General features: G+C 47.3%; 1 long non-coding RNA gene across 1 annotated transcript; it reads left to right on the top strand.

Moving 5' to 3' along the window:
- Positions 1–2: 2 nt before the first annotated feature.
- Positions 3–5,979, top strand: LOC132221934 (uncharacterized). Its single transcript, XR_009450109.1, has 3 exons — positions 3–1,899; positions 2,147–4,460; positions 4,698–5,979. It is a non-coding gene; the product is annotated as an uncharacterized LOC132221934 (long non-coding RNA).
- The last annotated feature ends 16,635 nt before the right edge of the window (positions 5,980–22,614 follow it).

The following is a 22,614-nucleotide window of genomic DNA, read 5'->3' as shown; positions in this document are numbered from 1 at the left end:
GGGAGCGGGGGCCAGAGCGGCCGCCCCAGCCCGTGCCTCCCGGAGCGCGCGGAGGGTCGCGCGCCGCTCGGCCCCGCCCCGCCCCGCCCCGCCCCGCCCAGGCCCGGCGCGGGGTGTGTGGGGGCTGCTCCCCGCCGCGGCCCAGGGCCCGCAGCCCACAGACCCTGGGCGGCGGAGAAGCGTGCGCTGCAGCCTTCCACCCCTCTTACTCGCCAGCGCCTTACGGGTCCCGGAGCCCCTTTTTGTGCTGGGGGGACGCCCGGGCGGACTTACCGGACCCCTAGGTTGATGTAGAGGCCGATCTTCAACCTGTCCCTCCCTCTTGGCAAAAAAGAAAATGCTCCTTTTTCATCACTCACAACTATATTTAGGTATCTGTTTTGTTTACCCCCCCGCCCCCCAAACCCCGGGTAGAATGCATGGCACATGGTGAGCCCACAATAAATACAAGATTAAATGGATAATGCCCAGAGAACCGGTACTGAAAATTTTGAAGCTATATGTTAACGCCCATCGATAGGAAAACCGATAAATATATAATGGTCCTTCTATGCTGTGAAATACTATTTCAGCCATTAAAGCGTACATTCGTGTTGTCTGACTCAATAGATCTTCAGGATATATTTTTTAAAAAACACCTATGTTATGATCCCATTTATGTTTATTTTAATTAGATATTGATATACGTGTTCATGTAGGAAAGTGCATTGTTTAAAGGCCTGAATAAAAGGACACACTCTCAACTTCGTACACTGGGATGGGATGCAAGGAAAGGGAAGCCGTTCACTTGTCATTCCACACATTATGTCGTTGGAATTGTGTACAAGCTGACTGTGTCCATGTGACATTTGTGTAATAATAAAGTTAAAAATTTCAAAACACTCCTCTTTCCCAAGCGTCTCATGAAGAGGAAGCCAAGACGTCCAGGAGCTGTGTGCTGGTTTTGAAATCTGCTTCCTGTGGGATCAATGAATTCTTGTTGATAGATTGATTGATCCATTGGGAGTGGCAGGCCAGGCTTAACCCACATGGCTGGCCTCCACTCAGCCCCGGTGAGGGAAGTTTATTTATTTAAATTTGTAAGTAAGAACATTTCCAACTTGCCAGAGACAGAAAAGGAGGTTTTATTGGGCATAAAGGAGGGAATCGAGAGAGGAACGCTTTTACACAAGGTCCCCAAAAGGGTCCAGGAGTTTTGTTCTTCTTTTCTTTAACCTCAGCCCTTTCATAAATAAATTAAGGGGTGATGAGGTAATTAGATCCCCGCACGATCAGTAATGGAGGAGGGGAGAAGAGGAGAGGAAGTCCAGCTGGAATGGGATCTGATCAAAGATCAGCCTTAAAAGTCAGATAAAATCAAATCAGCAGACCTTCCCTAACTTGGAGTACTTAAGGAATTAATCGGCTGACAAGATCAAGGGCATCACAGCTCTGTGAGTAGGTTCTCCTTAGCAAATCTGTCATAGGAGACCTGCCGCTAAGTTAACTACTTCATCGCTCACAGACATCCCGGGACCCACCTTGGAAGCCCCACGCTGTCAAGAACGTGCCAGAGGGTAAAACTCATCTCCTCCAGGGTCCTGGGTGGCCATCTTATCCATCCAACAAATACTTAACTGAGCTCCAACTGCTGCCTGGCACTGTACCAGGGCAGGGGACAGAGCAGAGAGTGAATCAGCCACTGTCCTTGAACGTAAGAAATTCCTAGGTTAGGAGGCCAAGGCCAGACCTTCAAGCTGTAGGCTCCTAAGAGCCTTGGGTAGCCCAGGTCTGCTTGGTACCAACCACAACAGAGGGCCTGTTTTGCATGATGGCGAAACCACTCATGCCTTGGCACTGTGTTTCTAACAAAACAAAACAAAAAATAATTAAAAATAAAATGGAGGGAAGCCGAAACCGGTTTGGCTCAGTGGATAGAGCGTCGGCTTGCAGACTGAAAGGTCCCAGGTTCGATTCCGGTCAAGGGCATGTACTTTGGTTGCGGGCACATCCCCAGTGGGGAGTGTGCAGGAGGCAGCTGGTCGATGTTTCTCTCTCATCGATATTTCTAACTCTCTATCCCTCTCCCTTCCTCTCTGTAAAAAATCAATAAAATATATTTAAAAAAAAAAATAAAAAAAAATAAAATGGAGGGAAGACAGAAAAGCTTCATGGCTTGCCGGGACACTCCAACCACCCTGAAGTAATTACACTTCTCCAGATGTGTGAGGGTTCTCTGGAACTTGTTTTTTCTACTCAGTATACTATTGTCCCACCCTTTCTCTCCACCACCCAGATCTGGCCTAAGTCTTCCTCATCGTCATAGTTTTCTGATCTGTGTAATCTCTGAGAAGCATTCTTTGGCTGAGTAGGGGCCCGCCTCTGGCTTCCCCACTCACCTCGGCCCAACCAGAGTGCAGTCACTCTGCTTCTTGACTTGTCTGACTCATCACTAACCCCCGAGCCCACGAGGGAGGAGCAGGATATATTTCCAGCACCAGCAAAAGTGCAGCTACAGCAAACTCTTGAAACGTGTTTATTAAACAAATGGAAATAAAAACAAGAAAACAGGGGGGAAAATGTATAGAAGCAGAAGAGGTTTTAAATTTTTTCCCCCCTAGATGAGCATTTATACCTTGTTTCAGACACCATAGAAATGGAGAGCTAAAACACCAGGGTCTGGTTGATAGCATGAAAAGTAAAGGGGTAATGATACAGGAAAAACTCCATGTTATCACTGTTTTAAGTTTAGCTTCTAAACAGGTCAAAATTCCCTGGATACTATAGCAGTAAAGACTGGGAAGCCCTAGATGAAGGGAAGTTATTAATATCATTGGGGAGTGGTAAATGCTTTGCTTTTAGAAAGGAAATGCTCAAGAATGTGCATATGGGGTACAAATGAAGGCAGTCCTTCTCTATAAAAACTTCATCTCATCGATGCAAAAACTAAAAGTGCACAAAAGTCTGCACTAAGTCAAAGTCTGATTTTTTTTTTTCTTTTTCATTCAAATGGGTAATTCCTTGACCCATATAGTACTTCTAGTCCTTTCATCTCTGTATGCATTGTGTGTCAGGGACTGTGATAGGCACTGGGAATACTACAAAGACAAGATACCTGCCCCACCCCAAGAAGAGAGGAGAGGGGTGAAGATATGCAAATACCCAAACCTCAGTCATACAAAGCCCAATGAGGTGTCAGGAGAGAGATAAACAAGGTAGAGTTCAAAGGAAGAAGCTCTCACATCTGTTTCGGAAAGAGATGGGCCTGGGAAGATGGAGACGGGAGAGAGAGACCAGTTCAGGCAGGTGAGCAAACGCAGAGCAGAAGGAAGGCCAGGACACACCTGTGGTCTCCACAGGTGACAGTGAAGTGGAGTGAGAGTGTGTATGCTAAGAACATCCCAAAACAGAACATTGTTCTTGATTATCAATACACATCCTGCTCACTGAGATTGTGAGTACGGTGAACATGGCCAGTCATTTTGTGGTTAAAAGGCAAAATGGTACTTTACTGAAAGATAATTCCCTTTCCTTCATTAGCCTTCTTCTGAAAAAAGTTGTAAAAATGTCCAAGAACTTGTATTGTTTGTTCTAAGTACGCTCAAAACAGAAGAAATAAGCCGAAAAGAAGTCAAATTAAAACCCTGGACTAGAAATGTCAGTCTAGTCCAGTAAAATGGAGGCATTGAGAGTTGGGGAGACTGGAGAAATAAATGTGCTCTAAAGGCTTAGTCATCATTTAATTGTGTTATGTTAATAAAAAAATATGCCTTTGATTATGATGTTAGCAAGGGGAAGGAAGGTAACCATGGTAGAATTGAAAAGCACAGTAGAGGTTCTGAAATAACAGGGGAATAAGGAAATGTGATTAAGGCAGCAAAAGTAGGGAAAAGGAGAAAGAGGAAATAAGTAAAATAGGTTGAAAGGAATAATATCCAATATATCTGTTGTTATACAATAAATGCTAAATTCCACTCTAAGAAACAGAAATTGTCAAATTAGATTATTTAAAAATCCAGCTGTATCTTAAATATGAAAAAAAACCCAACATCCTGATAATGTGACAAAGAAAAGTTAAAAATAAAAGAATGAAACAGATTGATAAATGTTCAAAGATATGCTAGATAAATGAAAACAAAAGAAAACAGCATTATTCATAATAAGTAAAAGAACTGGAAATAACCAAATACCCATCAACTAATGAATGGATAAATAAAATGTGCTATATCCATAAAATGGAATATTACTCAGCAATAAAAAGGAATGTACTGATACATGCTGCAATATGCATGAATCCTAAAAACATCTTGAGTGAAAGAACCCAGTCACCAAGGACCACATATTCTATGATTGCATTTATATGAAATGTCCAGATTAGGCAAATTTATAGAGGCAGAAAGTAGATTAGTGACTGCCTAGGACTTGGCGGGCAGGGGGAATGATTGCCAAAAGGTATGGTTTCTGTTTGAGGTAAGAAAAGTGTTATATTGCCGAAACCGGTTTGGCTCAGTGGATAGAGCGTCGGCCTGCGGACTGAGGGGTCCCAGGTTCGATTCCGGTCAAGGGCATGTACCTGGGTTGCGGGCACATCCCCAGTGGGGGATGTGCAGGGGGCGGCTGATCGATGTTTCTCTCCCATCGATGTTTCTATCTCTCTATCTCTCTCCCTTCCTCTCTGTGAAAAATCAATAAAATATATTAAAAAAAAAAAAGAAAAGTGTTATAAAATTGATTTGTGGTGGTAGCTGCACAGCCTTGTGAGTATACTAAAAACCACTGACTGGTACTAAAAAAGTTCAAGAATATGTTTTTAAATCTTCCAAATACTCCACATAGTAGAGATTACACAGGCTGCATTTTCTAAACATAATCCAATGAAATTAAATATCAGCAGCAAAGATATGAGAAAATGTAACCACTTGGAAATTAAGAAACAATCTCCTAAATAAAACAAAAAGTAAAATTTCAAATCATCTATAATCTTATGAGTAAAACACTGCATACCAAAACCATAGGAATATTGCTAAAACTACTCAGAGGAAATCGTGTAGTCTTAAATATTTTTATTTTTTTTAAAAGATGATAAAAAGATGGATTAATTAACTATTAAAATTTTTAAATTTGTGCAAGAAAACCAAAATAAATACAAGTAAGTCAAAATAATGAAGAAAGTAAAAAAATAAAATAAAATCTAAAATAAAAAAATAAACAATTTGTCAAAAGTAGGTGAAGGAATTTGAACGGAGCAATAAAATAGAACGGAAAAATAGCCTAGCATGCCTGATTAAAGGGTAAAGGATAGAAATAATAATAATAATAATAATAATAATAATAATAAACAGTAATTGTGAAGAAGAAATTACTGTTGGTTGGCCTAAGAGCCGAAAAGTGGAGGGTTCGATTCCTGGTCAGGGCACAGGCCTTGGATGCGGGGTTATTATTATTTTTTTATTGTTCGTTTGTTTTTAATATATTTTTTTTTTTATTTCAGAGAGAAAGGGAGAGGGGGAGAGAGATAGAAACATCAATGATGAGAGAGAATCACTGATCGGCTGCCTCCTCATGCTGCCTACTTGAGATCAAGCCCGAAACCTGGGCATATGACCTGACTGGGAATCGAACCGAACTGTGACCTCCTGGTCTACAGGTCAACGTTCAACCGCTGAGTCACACTGCCTGGCAGCATCAATCATTTTAGAAGGCCCGAGGTTCAGATGGTTTACAGCGGAGATGTCTTCAATTTTAAAGAATAAGAGCTTTCATTGGGAATGATAAATATGTTTATCGCCTTCATTTCTTCATTGCCATGATGGTTCCATGGGTATGTGCATAAATCAAAACTCATCAAGTGTACGCTTCAAATACGTACAATGTGTTATAGGTCAGTTATACCTCTAAAAAGATGTTTACAAAATGACAGGGAAAGTAGGACTTCAGCTGAAACCGGTCTGGCTCAGTGGATAGAGCGTCGGCCTGCGGACTGAGAGGTCCCAGGTTCGATTCCGGTCAAGGGCATGTACCTTGGTTGCGGGCACATCCCCAGTGGGAGGTGTGGGAGGTGTGCAGGAGGCAGCTGATCGGTTTCTCTCTCATCGATGTTTCTAACTCTCTATCTCTCTCCCTCTCTGTAAAAAATTAATAAAATATATTTTTTTAAAAAAAAAAGAAAGTAGGACTTCAAATAATGACAAGCTAACCCTCTAATTCTAAATAGCTAAAAAAAAAAAAAAAAAAAAATCAGAAGCCATTGTTTCCAAGCATTGGAAAATAGGCAACATAGACTCCAATCCTTGAGAAAAGGGAAATGGACAAGATGAGCTCCGTGTTTGTCCTGGCTTTCTGCCTGCCTACAATCTCCCAGCTGTAGTGCAGAGAGGTGGATCCCAGGCAAAGGAGTCATCTTCCTGCGCTGAAGAGGCAGAAATCCGTGTCTGAGGCTGCTGAAGCAGCAGGAGTTTGCAGGTCAGGGTTCAGAGTGGGGGGAGTAGCACAATGGGAGATGGAAGGAGGCAGAAGTCTCTACAGAGGAATTTCTCTGAGTCTTTGGTCAAAGAAGGCTGGGCTGTGGGCTGTATGTGTACCGAGTGAGACTCTGGGAGGCTTAGCACAGAAGGTAGCGACCTGAACAGAAACAGCAGAGTTTGCTCAGGGTTGGAACAGGTTGGAGTTCAAGCCCCGCCATAGTGGACATGCTAGACATTGTGGGCATTCAGTGGAGACTCCCAAAGGATTAAGGTCGGAGGCCTAGCGTAAGGGCCATCCCCTCGGACTAAAAGACAAAACCAAAAGAGATTCTCCTGAACAAAACTTAAAACCGAACCTGATAGGAACAGGCTTTACCAGTGATTTGACCACCTTCCAGGAAGAAAAACACAACAACAAAACCCTTGAAAAGAATGCCATAAAATTCAGACTCACTAGTATGTATCGTTCAAGTCTACATACCGTAAGAGGTTATTCATGTGGAAAAGATGAAGAAAAATGAGGTACATGGTCCAGAGAAAAAGGTAAGAGGATCTATGTTGGTCTTAGCAGAAAAGGACTTAACCCAACCACCACAACCTTGTTCAAGGATTTAAAGGAATAAATGGACACAATGAGGAAACATCTCAGCAGACAAATGAAAAATATTTCAGATTGGGATTTATAGAACAGATAAGCACAGTATCTGAAATGAAAAATTCACCATGTAAAGTTAACAAAAGATTTCAAAGTGCAGCATAAAGTTTAAACGTGAAGAATCAATACAAATGATCTAAATTGAAAAACAAAGAGAAAAAAAAATGGGAGGAAAATGAACAGAGTCTTCATTTCCTGTGGGACAGTATCAAACTGTAACATACTTGTAACGGGAGCCCAGAAGTAGAGAAAAGATAGTGGGGCAGAAAAACTATGTGAAGAAAGAAGGGCCAATTATACCTCTAAATTGGCCCTTCCCAAATTCCTGTCATTTTGCAGAAAACATCATCCTACAGATCCAAGAAGCTCAGCAAATCTCTAGTAGGATAAATACAAACACACATACCCAGGAACATCATATTCAAAGTGCTAGGAATCATGAATAAAGAGACGATCTAAACAGCAGCCAGAGAAAAATAAGACATTTACATACAGGGGTGGTGGGGGGACGGGGGTGGTGGTGGTGGGGGGACGGGGGTGGTGGTGGTGGAAAGATACAAGGAGAACTCACTTTTCATTAGACGCAGATTCCACAAGAAACTAGAGCAAGATCGTGAAAGTCGGGAGGGGGCGGGGGTGGAATCAAGTGCTAAAATAGAGAAAGTGTCAATCCAGAATTCTCCCCAGCAAAAATATCCTTAGAAAATGAGTGAGCTAAAGACATGTTCAGAAAAAAACGAAAGTTAAAGAGAATTCATTGCCAGCCATAAGAAATGCTAAAAGGTGCCCTGACTGGTTTGGCTCAGTGGATAGAGCATCGGCCTGTGGACTGAAGGGTCCCGGGTTCGATTCCGGTCAAGGGCATGTACCTTGGTTGCGGGCACATCCCCAGGGGGGGGGTGTGCGGGAGGTGGCCAATCGATGTTTCTCTCTCATCGATGTTTCTGGCTCTCTATTCTTCTCCCTTCCTCTCTGTAAAAAATCAATAAAATATATTAAAAAAAAAAAAAAAGAAATGCTAAAAGGAAACTCTCCAGCTGAAAGGAAATGATACCAGGTGGAACTCAGATCTGCCGTAAGGAATGAAGAGCCCTGGAAGGGATAAGTATGTAGAGAACTATTTTTAAATCATTCATTAGTTTGTTTGTTTTTATCCGCACCTGAGGATATCTTTTCCATTGCTTTTCAGAGAGTGTAAAAGGGAGGGAGGGAGAGAGAGAAACATCGATGTGAGAGACACATCAATTGGTTGCTTCCTGCGTACACCCCGACAGGGGGTGAGGAGCGAACCCGCAACACAGGTACTTGCCCTTGACCAGGAATTGAACCCAAGACCCTTCGGTGCGCAGCCTGATGCTCTAATCGCTGAGAAACACTGGCCACACTGAGATACACTGGCCAGGGCTTTTAAATACAATGTTATATGTCCATTATATTGTCTTTTAGATTTTCTTACTTTCTTTAAAAGACGACTGTTTAAAGCAAAAACTGTAGTATTGTATTATGCGGTTTACATAAACACATGGAATATAAGATCATAATAGCACAAGGGAGAATATTGGGGGTGTAAATGGAATTATGTTGTTTTAAGTGTCTTACAGTTTACATGAAATGGTACAGTAATTAATCCTTTTCAAATGACCACAATTAAAAATATTAGAAGGAGAAAAAAAGTAATAGAAGAAATTTTAGAAAAACATTTATGATGCCTTAGGCGAGAGAAGCATTCCAAAACAAGGCAGACCCAGGCCTTAAAGGAAATGACTGGCAATTTTAACTTACAAAAACAAAACAAAAATACACACACACATCTTTTTGGACTGAAGAAGACACAAAAAACAAAGTAAGAAATAAATGAACAACTGGTAAAAATATTTACAACACCTATGAAAGACAAAGGTTTACAATTCCTGCTATACAAAAAAGCCGTACAAATTGCCGTAACAAAAAGATAAACCATTCAACCGAGAAGGGAGCAATGGGTATGAACAGGCAATTCCAAGAAGAGGAAACCGTACAGGTCAGTAAACATATGAAAAACTGCTGACCAAGTCCACTGACCAGGGAAATGACAATGAGAGACACAGTGAGGTAGCATTTGTCCCTATCACATTGGTTAAAATAGAGACGTGGCATCAAGTGCTCAAAAGAATGTGGAAAAAGAGGCACTCCCATTCCTTGCTATTATGAAGGGAAGGGGAATTGTGACAATCCTTTTGGGGAATAAGGTGGTAATATTTACTAAGATTTAAGACAGACATGCCCTTTGACCCTGCATTCCCACTGGGGAATCCATGCCGTAATTCCTATGTAAGTACAAGAATGTTTATGGCGGTATTGTTTATAGTTTAAAAAATAAAGCCTGGCCCTAACCGGTTTGCCTCAGTGGATAGAGCATCGGCCTGCGAACTGAAGGGTCCCGGGTTCGATTCCGGTCAAGGGCATGTACCTTGGTTGCAGGCACATCCCCAGTAGGGAGTGTGCAGGAGGCAGCTGATCGATGATTCTCTCTCATCGATGTTTCTAACTCTCTATCCCTCTCCATTCCTCTCTGTAAAAAATCAATAAAATATATTTTAAAAATAAATAAATAAATAAAGCCTGAAACAACCCAATGTTTATCAGTAGGGGAATTCATCATGTACATGAAACAATATTAATGAAACAATATGGAATATCACACAGCTACTAAAAAACAATGCATAGCCTTAGCCTGCAAACTGAAGGGTCCCAGGTTCGATTCTGGTCAAGGGCACATGCCCGGGTTGCGGGCTGGATCACCAGTGTGGGGCATGGAGGAGGCAGCCAATCAATGATTTTCACTCATCATTGATGTTTCTATCTCTCCCCCTATCCCTTCCTCTCTGAAATCAATAAAAATATATTTAAAAATAAATAAATAAATAAAAGAGGAGGAGGACCTACGCCTCTCTTCAGAAAAACAAAACAAATTAAAAAAACCAATGCATAAGATCTTTTTTTTCCTAGGAAGGATAAACATAATACTTTATTTTTAGGTGAAAATAATTAATAGAATAATATGTACAGTTTACCTAATTTTTATAAAAATACAAACAAAAAACACCCTCAAATAAAATCCTATAGATACAAGCTCTTATTGGCCCTGACCAAGATCAAACCCAAAAACTTGCCCCTTGGCCTATGGGGACAACGCTCCAACCAACTGAGCTACCAGGTTAGGGCTGCTCTAAGTTTTTCCAACGTGCTTTAAAAACCAAGAGAAACACAAGCTCTTGTAGCTAATTCTCTAATGAATTAACAGAATAATATGCACTCTCTGATGAAATAAAGTGTGAAAAATGTTCTTTTGCTGCTCACTGAAGTCCCCCCACTCCTCCCAGAAGGAAGAGCAGCTCGTCTGCAGGTCTGTGTCCTTTCCACGGGAGGCCGTGACTGAGGCTCAGAGCGGGAGGGGAGGTGCACCATCCACAGGGATCCGGCCAGTAAATGGAAGATTCGGAACTTGGCTCCGCGTCGAAGGTGTGCCCCTGTGTGTTCAGCAGAACTGTTAACAACACGACAAGCCAGGGCAGACCCTTGAGAACATCCCAAGTGTGTCCGGCCCCGATTCCACCCCTTAAGGACAGGCCTGGGAGACGGCTTGGGAAATCCCAACCGGTTATCAATACCACCACTGCCCATGGCCTTCCAGAATATTTATGTCTTTAAAAAAATGATGACTCGGAGTAAGGAGATCAAATATATCCTTAGTTCCCGTGAGCTCAACACTCAGATGAATTCCTGCAATGTAGTGTCTCCTAATGCGGTCAGATGGGAGTTTCAAGGCAGGCTGTGTCGGAAATAACAGATTTCTAAATGAACTTGACTGATAGAAATACAATATTGGGGGCAGGGGTGGCTGGGATATCTACTGAGCAGGGATGATATCTGATCATCTCCGGATGGTCGGGGCCTGGCACAGCTCAAGGTAATTGCTCAATATGCTGGCCAAATTGAATTAGTCCGTGTGCACAAAGGTTCCTAGATCCTGAGGTCCTTAAAAGAAAAAAAGACACCCCAGTTTTTCCGGGGCTTCGGTGGAAGATAGTAAAGCTAAGCCCCTCGTTTATAAGCTGAGCAGTCATGACATGTAATTGCATCAGGAAGAGCCCTCATCTTGTGAGGTAGCTGCCCAGTTCCTAACAATCCATTTTCTGAGAACTGCTCTCTCCCCACAGTGTGGCACAGGGTAGCCATGTGGTAAGACAGGACCCCTCCCTTTCTCCTGGACACAGGGGATGGTACCAGGGCTTATAAGGGACCTGAGTTGAGCCTCGCCGGTGTGGCTCAGTGGTTGAGCATCCACCTATGAACCAAGAGGCCACGGTTCAATTCCCATTCAGGGCCCATGCCAGGTTGTGGGCTCGATTCCATGGGGGGGCGGGGGGGGGAGATGTGCAGGAGGCAGCTCTGATCTATAATTCTCTCTCATCATTGACTTGACGTTTCTATCTCTCTCTCCCGCCCCCTTCCTCTCTGAAACCAATAAAAATATTTGTAAAAATTAAGGGACCCGAGTTGGGCTCATCCAATTTCCTCTCTGAAAGATTCAGCCTTGGGGCTCAGCAGTTCCAATGGGTTTCCAGGGTGACTGAGATGAGAAACACGACAAAATGTAGGCTCCGTGGCTTAGCCATCTTCTGCCGGGTGCCTGGGTGCATGGAGAAAGCCAATGCTGCTTGTGGGTTCCAGCAGAGGACACGTTTGTGTCTTTCAAATAAAGTTTTGTTGTTGTTGTTGTTAATCCTCACCCGAGGATATTTTTCCACTGATTTTTACAGAAAGTGGAAGAGAGAGGGAAAGACAGAGAGAAACATCGATGTGAGAGAAACACATCCATTTGGTTGCCTCCTGCCTGCGCCCTGACCAAGGCCGGGCCAGGGAGGACCCTGAAACCAAGATACGTGCCCTTGACCGGAATCGAACCCAGGACCCTTTGGTCAGCAGGCCAACACTCTATCCACTGAGCCAAACAGGCTAGGATTCAGCTAAAGTTCCTTTTTACTTACAGAGCTTGAGTTGACTTTGTTATTTGCAACCAGGAGAGCTCTAAGCGATTCTCAGGACTCCTGACTGCTTCCCAGGCCTCCTGAGGCCCCATTACTTTTGGGTTCAGTGATATGAGACAGCGCCCTTCCGGTAAATTCCTATTCTCTTCACTTAAGCTAGTTTGAATAGGTCTTTGCAAAGAGCTTTGACTAAGACAACATATGCCTGTATGTACGCGGAAGTCAACCTTGGACGAAGCTCCCCCAACCCTATTCACGATGTCCCTTCATGCCCGTCCTCACTGGCTCCTCTGCACCTTGCCCAGTCTTTGATGCCACATGTGCACGGCCCAGAGGATGCAGGAAGTGACAGGGGGTTTCCCCTAAGGAGGCAAAGAACAAGCCTGGGAAGGACCTGGGTTTCAGTCTGGGCTCCATGCTTTAGCTTCAGACTTTGGGGGAGTCCTACACCCTCCTCTAACCTCAGTCTGCGCATCTCTAAAGTGGGGGTAACCGTCCTCACTTTTCTGATCACCCAGACTTGTTGGGGGGTCCAAGAGTATAAGAAGTTCAACAGGGTAAAGAACTTATTTTGTAACGACCACAAAGTGAACAGAAGGCTATGTAGAAAATCGTGAAAATGAAGAATAACGCAAGAAGTAGAAAAAAATTCACGTAAAAGTTACTAATGCCGCTGGTAAGATTTTACTATAATTCCTCAAATATTTTTTCTATGTGTACTTTCTTTTTTCCTGATAAAATTGGAATCCTACTGTTTTGTATGGAGTAGGACCTCTACTCTTTAACTCAACAATTTGTGAATATTTTTCAAAATTATTCCACTTCATTTTAAATGGCTGCATAGTGTTTCATCCCAGGCATGAATACTTTTTATTTATTCATTTTAGAGATAGAGAGAGAGAGAGAGAGAGAGAAACATCATTGGCTGATTCTTTTTTTTTTTTTTATTGATTTTCTACAGAGAGGAAAGGAGAGAGAAAGAGAGCTAGAAACATCGCCGAGAGAGAAACACCGACCAGCTGCCTCCTGCACATCCCCCACTGGGGATGCGCCTGCAACCCAGGCGCATGCCCCTGACCGGAATCAAACCCGGGACCCCCCAGTCCGCAGGCCGACGCTCTATCCACTGAGCCAAACCGGTTTTGGCTTGATTCTTGTATGTGTCATGATCAGGGATCAAACCCACAACCTTGGCGTATGGGGATGATACTCTACCCGGCCAGGGCCCAGAAATGAATCTGACTACCATTCCCCCTTCATTTCAAGACCCCATGCTGGACACTGAGTCAGGTCAATGGAGGGAGAGGTCAAAGATTCCAGGGTAAAGACCAGCTCGAGATCAAGAAAGACTTCATTCCACTTGGACTTTGAATGTGTTTGTGCCTGTATTATCTATTCAAATGATTAGAGGGATGGAAGTCTTCCGAGGAGTTGAAATCGGAGCTGACTATTGAAAATGAGCAGGATGTTTTTTTAGGAGAGAAAAATGTAGGGAAAGGGGAATTCCTAATGAAGGAAGTGAAGCCGAGGTGTAGAGGCATGAAACAAAAGTGGATTACGGGACAGATTTCTTTCTTTTTTTTTTTATAAATATATTTTATTGAGTTTTCACAGAGAGGAAAGGAGAGAGATAGAGAGTCAGAAACATTGATGAGATAGGAACATCGACCAGACGCCTCCTGCACACTCCCCACTGGGGACGTGCCCGCAACCCAGGTACATGCCCTTGACCGGAATTGAACCTGGGACCCTTCAGTCCGCAGGCCGACGCTCTATCCACTGAGCCAAACCGGCTTCGGAGGGACAGATTTCTTTATCCAGAAAGAGGGCTAACATCAGGAGCTGGCAAGTGCACAGGCAGGATTTGAACCCAGGCCTGCCCGGTTCCTCAGTGCTCACGAGTAACCACTACCCCTTTAGCAGGGACCTGGGTCCCCCTGGATTGGGGGCAGACTGCTTGCAGTCTGGGTCTGTGGAATGAAGGAATTGAACTAGCTGGTACCTAAAGCTCTATCCAGGCTCACTTCCTGTGAACCCACGATCTGATTTACCACAGTCTGTTTGTCGACCACCTGGGGTCCGATGGGCCTGGTGAGCCTGCCACGGGTGAGGGGCTCTGCAGGGGTTCCTAGGGATTTCTAGGAAAGCTCTCTGAGTTTCTGGGAGGCTACCAGGGACTGGTTCTGAGGCCCAGGCCCCATCTTGGAGCGCTTCTGTGGTTGGGGGTACGGCCTGCAGGCTCAGTGCATTTGACCTCACTGCCCAAGGTCATGCATTACATCCCATTGGCAGAGAAAGGCCTACCTGGGGTTGCAGGGGGCAATTTCCAAGCACATAAAAGGGCAAATGTGGGCCAGAGCACTCCCCGGAGAGGAGCCATTCCAGGGATGGTAAACTGGGCCCGCTGGCTTGTCCATTTGACCAGCACAACGTTTATTAAAAAGTTTGGACTGGTTACTAAACATTTAAATATGGGAGGTTTTCCAGATTCCTAGATGGTCGTGGAAAACGGGAAGACCTGACAATACGGGGCCCACACTCCCACGGCGGCGACAGGCCGGACTCTGGTTGCCCCTCTGAGGTGCCAACTTCCTCAGCCCCCGGATGCCCACCTCACCAGGTGACCCTGGGCCCTGGAGGCCCTGGAGTTTGAGACCTCGATCTAGGGTGGCTCTGTCATTTTACGGGTGAGGAAACGGAATCCTAGAGAGAGGAAGAGAGGTGCAGACAGGAGATCCCAGCTAGTTTCCAGGGTGCAATGCCCAACATGTGTTTCTTCCAGAGCACCAGCCCTGGGCAGAAAACAGGGGTTCCTGTGCCTGTGGTGAAGGCTGAGAGCCACCCTGTGCCAGGAGTGCCCCCTGGGCTGGTACCTCCAGAATCCCCTGTAACCTGCCACTCCACCCACTCCCTCCCTCCTCCTTCCTTTCCTCTCCCCCTCCTCACCCACTGCTTCTCTCCCTTCCCCCACCCTCCCCTTCTCCATCCCAGCCCCACCCCCACCCCCAAGGGCTTGGGGATCACCTGGCACTACAGTATGCTACTTGCTTACTCAGAAAGGCCCAGCTGCCAGAAAAAAAATACCCTGGGCCTTCTCCTTCTTCTTCTTCTTTTTAAATGTTTTTGTATTGATTTCAGAGAGGAAGGGAGAGGGAGAGAGAAATAGAAACATCAATGATGAGAAAGAATCATGGATCGGCTGCCTCCCGCACGCCCCACACTGGGTAACAAGCCACAACCCGGGCCTGTGCCCTGACCGGGAATCGAACCGTGACCTCCTGGTTCATAGGTCGACGCTCAGCCACGGAGCCACACCGGCCAGGGCGAAAATGATTTTTTTAAATGTATCCGTTCAACAAATATTTATGAGTGCCATGCTGGGCAATGGAGACACTGTGGGGACCAGAGAGTCGTCCCCACTGTCAAGGGAGAAAGGACAATAAGAGGAAATTATTGCCTCGAGGAGCAGGAGCAGTGGTGCCAGAGCCGGAGCCGCTGCGAGGAGGAAGGGGGAGCTTAGGGCACTCCTGGAAACAGCAGAAGGACCCAAGGACTCCGGGTGTCCAGCAGCCTCGCTGAGGAAGCCGCGTTTAAACAGAGACCAATCCGTACTTTGGAAATAGACTTGAGCTCTTGACAGATCCTCTCTTGTGAGTTGCTTGCTAATGTCCTTTACACACTTTTCCCCTTTAAAAATATTTTTTAAATGGAGGTAAAATTCACATAACCTGAAATTCACCTCGTTAATGTAAGCGTTTTAAAGTGTAAAATTCAGTGGCATGTAGTACATTCACAATATTGTGCAGCAGGGAGTTCTCTTTCAGAAATTAATTTATTCTAACAATTTCGACCTCACAAAATGTTTTAAAAGCAGTAAAACAAATACCCTGTTTTTTGGGGTGTTTATTTTTTAATATCTTTAAGAATTCTTTCTATGTTAAGGATGTTGACTTGTTCGCTGTCAAATGTGGCCACTTTTTTTGCGGTTGGCCATTTGCCTGTCGAGTGTGTGTGTGTGTGTGTGTGTGTGTGTGTGTATGAGAGAGAGAGAGGGGGGGGAGAGAGAGAGAGAGAGAGAGAGAGAGAGAGAGAGAGAGAGGTATGATTTATCATCTGCCATGTTCCCTGCCCCCATGCCACCAGTGGCACCTTAACTCTCCTTCAGTGAATCAGGAACAAAAAAGAAAACCCTCATCGATGTGCATGTAGAAAATATAAAACAACTGCATATGAGAAAATTTTTTTCTTTTTTTGTTGCTGATTAACTGAACGAGTGAAGGGCCTGCTGGCGACACAGAAGCAGGAAACATGGCCCATGATAAAGCATGAGCCACAGCGTCCCTGTCAGCCCTGAGACCGCAGCCCGCACCGGCGGCGATAACCGGGTTGGGGTTGGCAGGGTAACCCTGAGCCTCTGCTCTTGCCGGAGCCTTGATGACACTCCAAGAGCTGGGCCTGCAGAACAGGCGGAGGACTGGCACAGTCTCCCCTGTCACAAAGGAAACGTAATTTCAAGAAACAAAGGAGGCTCAGGGGTGGGTGGGAAGGGCCTGGCGGTGGGAGTCGGGGAGGACTGTGCCTCCACCCTCCACTGTGCAGGCGTGATGACCCCCTACCGTCCCAGTTCCCCGACCTCTAGAAATGGGGCAATGATCCTACCCCCCGAGGAAGGTTGGGGGCACTAAGAAAACCTCTGGCACAGCTCACCCAGAGCTCCACTGTCAGCAAGGGGCAGAGCTGGGCCCTGAACTCATGTCTATCTGGCTCCAAAGACTCAGCTCTGCCTCTGCACGAGGAGCCAGTGCTGCTCAACCAATGAGCTTGTCACTCCTGTTAGGAAGCCGAATACTGCCTAGCATTGAAGAGCGTCAGAAGCAAGCCTGGTAAAGGCCAGTGGGGTGTTTGCTGTTGTGTGGCAGACACGAGGGTGCCCCTCTCTTGTGCTTCCCTCTGTCACCAACCACCTCCAGCTGGGTCCCTGGCTCCTGGCCAATCACTCCACAAAGCCGGGCAGCCTGGGCTGGTGGGAGGCCCCAGGAGCAGGCCAAGATCCAGGTGCCACCCTGTCTGTCATTCACAGGCTCTGGGCCATGCCTTTCCTTTCCTCACCTGGCGATGCCTCAGTTTCCTCGCCTATAAAATGAGGATCCCGAATCGGGTGTTTCTAGGATCGCAGCGGGTAAACCAAGGACGCTCTTAGGACCATGGCTGGCATGGTGTTCAAAAAAATGTCCGCTTCTTGTCAATGCTCTTGGGGAACTTTGAGTGGTGTTGGAAGGACAATCCGTTGTTACGAGACAAGATTATGAAGCAGAATAGAAGACAGGACCCAATTCAGTTAAAAACAAAACCATTCTACGCATGTAGACAGGGGAAAGGACCAGAAGGACATGTTGGCAGTGCTTAGCTATCGGTGGTGAACTCACAGAGGAATCTTTTCCTTTGTGTTTTCATGTATTTCCTGCAATGCACTTGTACAATCAAGAAAAGTAAATTAATATTGAATTATGTTGCATACCTGAAACTAAAATAATGCTGTATGTCAATTATACCTCAATAAAAAAGAGAGAGAGAAAAAAGCAAACAAATAAAAGCTCTGAGAGCTGAGAGGAGCTACCATTTGGATCTGGGCTGCTGGGGGGGGGGGGGGGGCGGGGTAGGGCCCAGAAGTGGGATGTGAGTGGGGCCTTCAGTGATGGCAGACTTTGAAGAACTGGGGAGCGGAGCCAGGGGAAGCCTTTTTATTTCTTTGGGGTTGTTTTTTTTTTGTAATTTTATTTATTTTTAAAATATATGTCTATTTTTAAAAATATTTTTCTTGATTTCAGAGAGGAAGAGATCGGGAGAGAGATAGAAACATCAATGATGAGAGAGAATCATTGATTGGCTGCCTCCTGCACACACCACAATGGGGATCAAGCCTGCAACCTGGGCATATGGCCTGATTGGGAATCGAACCGAGACACTCAACCACTGAGCCACACCAGCCAGGCCTCTGTTTTGTTTTGTTTTTTGTCTGGCTCCTCCCCTAGACTGTGGACTCCTTGAGGGCATGGTCCATGGCCTAGCTTGTTCACTGCTGTATTCCTAACAAAAACCTCAAAAAAAAACCTGTTGCCTAGTATGTGCTCAATAAATATGGATCTAGCGACTGAATAACCTTGACAGCTCCTCTTAGCCTGGGAGACAAGGATGTTGTCCAGCTGGTACACTGCCAAAACCGAGGTGCCTGGTTTCCATGCCAACAGAAGAGGGCCAGCCAGGCCAGCAGCAGGAGACAGACACAGGAATTGTGAGCTCTGCCTCTTTGCAAGGTGCAGCCTGGACATGGAGAACATTGGGCTTTTTCAACAGGTGTTGAGGGGAAAAGGAACTTCATAAATATGGTTAACTCAGGTGATCACTGGTCAGGTGTGTCAACTCAGGCAGGTAGTTGGATCTCTGATGGAGGGTGAAAGGCTCTTAGTAGATGGAAAGCCAGAAACTCAGGAAAGTTTGGTTCTAGTCTGGACCCTGCTGTGTGACCTTAGACAAGTTACTTAATCTCTCTGGGCCTCAGCATGTTCATTCATAAAATGGGAGGTTTAACAAGCTCTAAAATTACTTATACAAAGGCCTGTGTGGTAGGAATGTAAAATGGTTACAGCTGCTGTTTTCAACAGTTTGATGACTTCTCAAAAAGTTAAACCTAGCATTATCATACAACCCAGCAATTCCACTTGTAGGTATATACCCAAGAGAATTGAAAACAGGTAAACCAATACTTGTACTCGAATATTCATAGCAGCACTATTCACAATAGCCAAAAGGCCATGAATGGATGAATAAAGAAAAGGTGGTACCCATACAATAGAATTCAGCCTTATAAAGAAATGAAGTACTGATACCTCAAAAAAGTTATACAAAGTAAAAGAAGCCAGACTCAAAAGCTCAAATATTGCATGATTCCATTTATATTAAATATCTAGAGCAGATAAACCCTTAGAGACAGAATGCAGACTGGTGGTTGCAGGGGCTGGAGGGAGGATTGGGGAGTGACTGCCAAATGAGTACGCAATTTTTTCTTTTCGTTTGGGTTAACAAAAATGTTGTGGAACTTGATAGAGGTATTGCTTGCACCATATTGTGAATGTAATATGTGCTACTGAATTACACCCTAAAATGGTTACATTTTATGTAAATTTCACTTCAATTACAAAAAAAAAAAAAAAGTCCTTTAAGAATGCCCTGAAGCCTGAAGTTATAGAATGGAATTCTGGGAGCCTAAGAGATGGGCAAGACTGAAGGTCAACTCATGGATGAAGCTGAGAGATCATTACAGTCCTCCTGTACAATTATGCTGCCAAGGTGACATGCAGCGGGAATATGAATTTGCAGAACTGGAGTGTGGATTTGTCTCTGGCTGCATCGCCATGGTGGCATCCTAGGCCGTTCAAATTCCCTCAGCCTCAGGCCTCCTATCTGCAAAATGGGGCTGATGCCTCTCCCCTTTTCCTCAGAGCACTGTGCACCTATCTTCATAGGGTGAATGAACCCTGTGGGGTGAAGCCAGTCACAGCACCTTTTTCTACCAGGGATGGAGCCTGCAACTGGCCATGTGCCCTGACCAGGAATGAACCAACCTTCTGGTGCACAGGAGGGACGCCTAACCAACTGGGCCAGGGCTGGCACCCTTTTCTAAGCACAGCAGGTTGAGAGCTATTCTTCCTTCCAGGAGGAGCCAGTAAGTAGGCTCAGAAGCCACTGGTAAGGCAGGGGCATGCTCAGGTTAACCGGTTGGATTACTGTCTGGCCTTGGGCAAGTCACTCATTTCCGTTTCTTTAGCGGTAGAATGGAAAGAGCTATGTCCAGCTTAGAGAGAGGATGTGCGCAGAGCAATAGGCACCCAATAATGAAATCCCTTTCATCTTTTTCTGTGGCTGCTCCCAGCAGCACTCTGGAACACAAAAAAACTGCCGGTTCCAGAACCCACCCAAGAATCTCCGAGCTCTGGCTCAGGGAAGTTAAGGCTAGCCTGAGGTGACACAGCACGTTTTGGCTTAGAACAAACACAAATAGTCTGGCTCCGGGTCCAGAATGGAATTCTGGGAGCCTAAGAGATGGGCAAGACTGAAGGTCAACTCATGGATGAAGCTGAAAGATCATTACAGTCCTCCTGTACAATTATGCTGCCAAGGTGACATGCAGCGGGAATATGAATTTGCAGAACTGGAGTGTGGATTTGTCTCTGGCTGGAATTTTCCTCAAGTTTCTAAGTTTCATTTTTTTTTCTCTCCAACAGTCTTTTAGCACCAACTACGCCCTAGGAAGGTCCTAATTCATCCAGCCCAGAATTAGGTGCAGTGCAAAGACCCTCGAATCCTCACTTCCTGAGACAGGTGCTGCCATAGCCGGTGTACACATTAGGAAAACTGTTTAACCGAGGGGCTCAGAGAGGCCATCTGACCGGCGCCAGACCACCTAACCGGAGAGCCGAGTCTCGAATTCGAACTCGGGTCCTCCCGCGGCGCCACTCGCGGCAGCCCCCAAAGCGCGCGTGGCTTGGCGCAGGGCAGGCTGGCGGCGGTTGGAATCCCGAGTGGAGTTGGAAGCCGGGCCCGCTCATTTGCATGCTAATCCCCAGAATGCTTCCCCTCCCCTCCTCCTCCCCCGCCCCCCCCCCCTCCGCTTCTCTTAATGGAAGCGCTCAGTTTGGAGTTTGGAACCGTGGAAAGTTTGGAACACACACTTCGCTCCTTCTTTGCAACTGTGGGAACTTCCCGCCCGCACACGCGGTGCCTGCAACTCAGAGCTCCAAGCCGGGCGGCCCCACGGCGGTCGCGTTTCTCCGGCAGCAAACCTCGGTGTCCAACCCGCGTGCGGCATCCTCCTCGGGCCAACCAGGGACAAAGCGCCCAGGCCTGCCCGCGGGGCCTATGGCCCGAGCGCACCGGGGGCGCTGGGGATGCTCCGGCCTCAATAGGCCGAAGGGAGCGCCCCAGACCCTCCAGTACCCTCACTTTCCAGGGGACAGTGCTGGGGCGCGCGGATCCCTGCTCCTGTCCATCGCCCTGGCGTCTATGTTGTTGCCTCCCTGAGCTGTTGACTCTCCGCTCCCCGGGCACAAGGCTCGGCGTGGGGTTTGGGGGAGAGGCTGGACGATGGCCTCTTCTCCCAGCTCCCGGACGCTCAGCCCCTTCGGGTCGATCGGTGCGCGGGGTGCAGAAGCGGCTCGGGAGGTTCGGCCTGCCCCCAGCCAGGACCCCGGGCTCTCTTTAGGGTTGGGAGAGGAAAGGCGACTTCTGGGCATTTCGCGGATCAAAGGTGGGCTCTGAAGGGTAGCCGAAGCCCGTTTCCCTTACTGGTGCACATCGAAAGCTAGGGCTGGGGGCCCAGATCTGCACCCCTCAGTCCCCCTTCCCCCAACGGTCCGCACGCAGCCACTTTCGGCGGGGAGGGAGGGGCAGTGGGACCTGGTTTGCTGGCTCGGCGCTTCGTTTGCATTGGTCCGGGGGGGCTGAGACTGCAGCCCCTAGCCCCGCGGGTGGGGTGGAGAGGCGGGGGCCGGACGGGGGCTCAGCTGCGCTAGCATTGGCGGAGCTGGAGAATGGAGGGGGGGGGCAGGAAGCGGGGGAGCGGAGCCGCGGGGGGGGTTGTATAAATAGGGAAGGGGGACGTGCATCCTCGCTGGGTGAGGGGGGGGCGCTCGGCACAAAGAAAGTGGAAAGTTTGCAGCGCGGGGCGGCCGGTGCCAGGAATCCGGGTGCGCACGTGCAGGGCCGGGGGCGCCGGGGACCCCCCACACCAAGCTCGCCTTTTCTTTTTTTCCTGCAAGCGAGAAGGGGGGGTGTTGTTGGTATCGCCCCCTCCTTCTCCTCCCCCCAGGGGTGAAAGTGCAAGAGGAAGTGCAGCCGCTGCCATCTTTCCTCCGCTCCGAACACACGGAGCCCGGGGCCGCAGCTCGCCGCCGCCTTCGCCGGGCCCGGGGAAGGGCCCACCCTGCCGCCGCCGCCGCCCGCCCGCTCCAGCCTTCGCCGCCGCCTCCGCCCGCCAGGCTTCGGAACCCAGCCCGTGCTGCCGCCCGAGTGCGCGCCCTGCCACCGCCGCCGCCGCCGCCTTCGCCTTTTGTTTCCTCTGCTCCGGCGCCCCCGCCCCGGCTCGCGCTTTGCAGGGGACGCAGCGCGCGCCCCCAGCGGGCCCGGGAAAAGCCGCGGCGCGCGCGCGCGCCTGCGCGGCAGACCCCTCCTCCTCCCCACGCGCGCGCCCCTGTTGGCTGCGCGCCGGCGCCGCCTGGCGGGCGGGAGGGGAGGTGGCAGGCGAGTTTGCAGGAGGGGCGCACCTCTTTGCTCTGTTACCCCCGGAGGTAGACCAAGAAGGGGAGGCGGGCGGGCGGAGAGGAGAGAGGAGCGCGCGATCCAGCAGGGGTAGGGGCCGCTATGTGGGGGGTGGTGCGCCCTGCGGTCTAGACAGTACGATCCGGGCAGGGGGCGTGTGCGCTCGGCGCAC

The sequence above is a fragment of the Myotis daubentonii genome, chromosome 19 (assembly GCF_963259705.1).
Source record: "Myotis daubentonii chromosome 19, mMyoDau2.1, whole genome shotgun sequence".
Classification (NCBI taxonomy): Eukaryota; Metazoa; Chordata; class Mammalia; order Chiroptera; family Vespertilionidae; genus Myotis; species Myotis daubentonii.
Note: the sequence above shows the minus strand (reverse complement) of the source record. Positions and strands in the feature narration are given on the sequence as shown.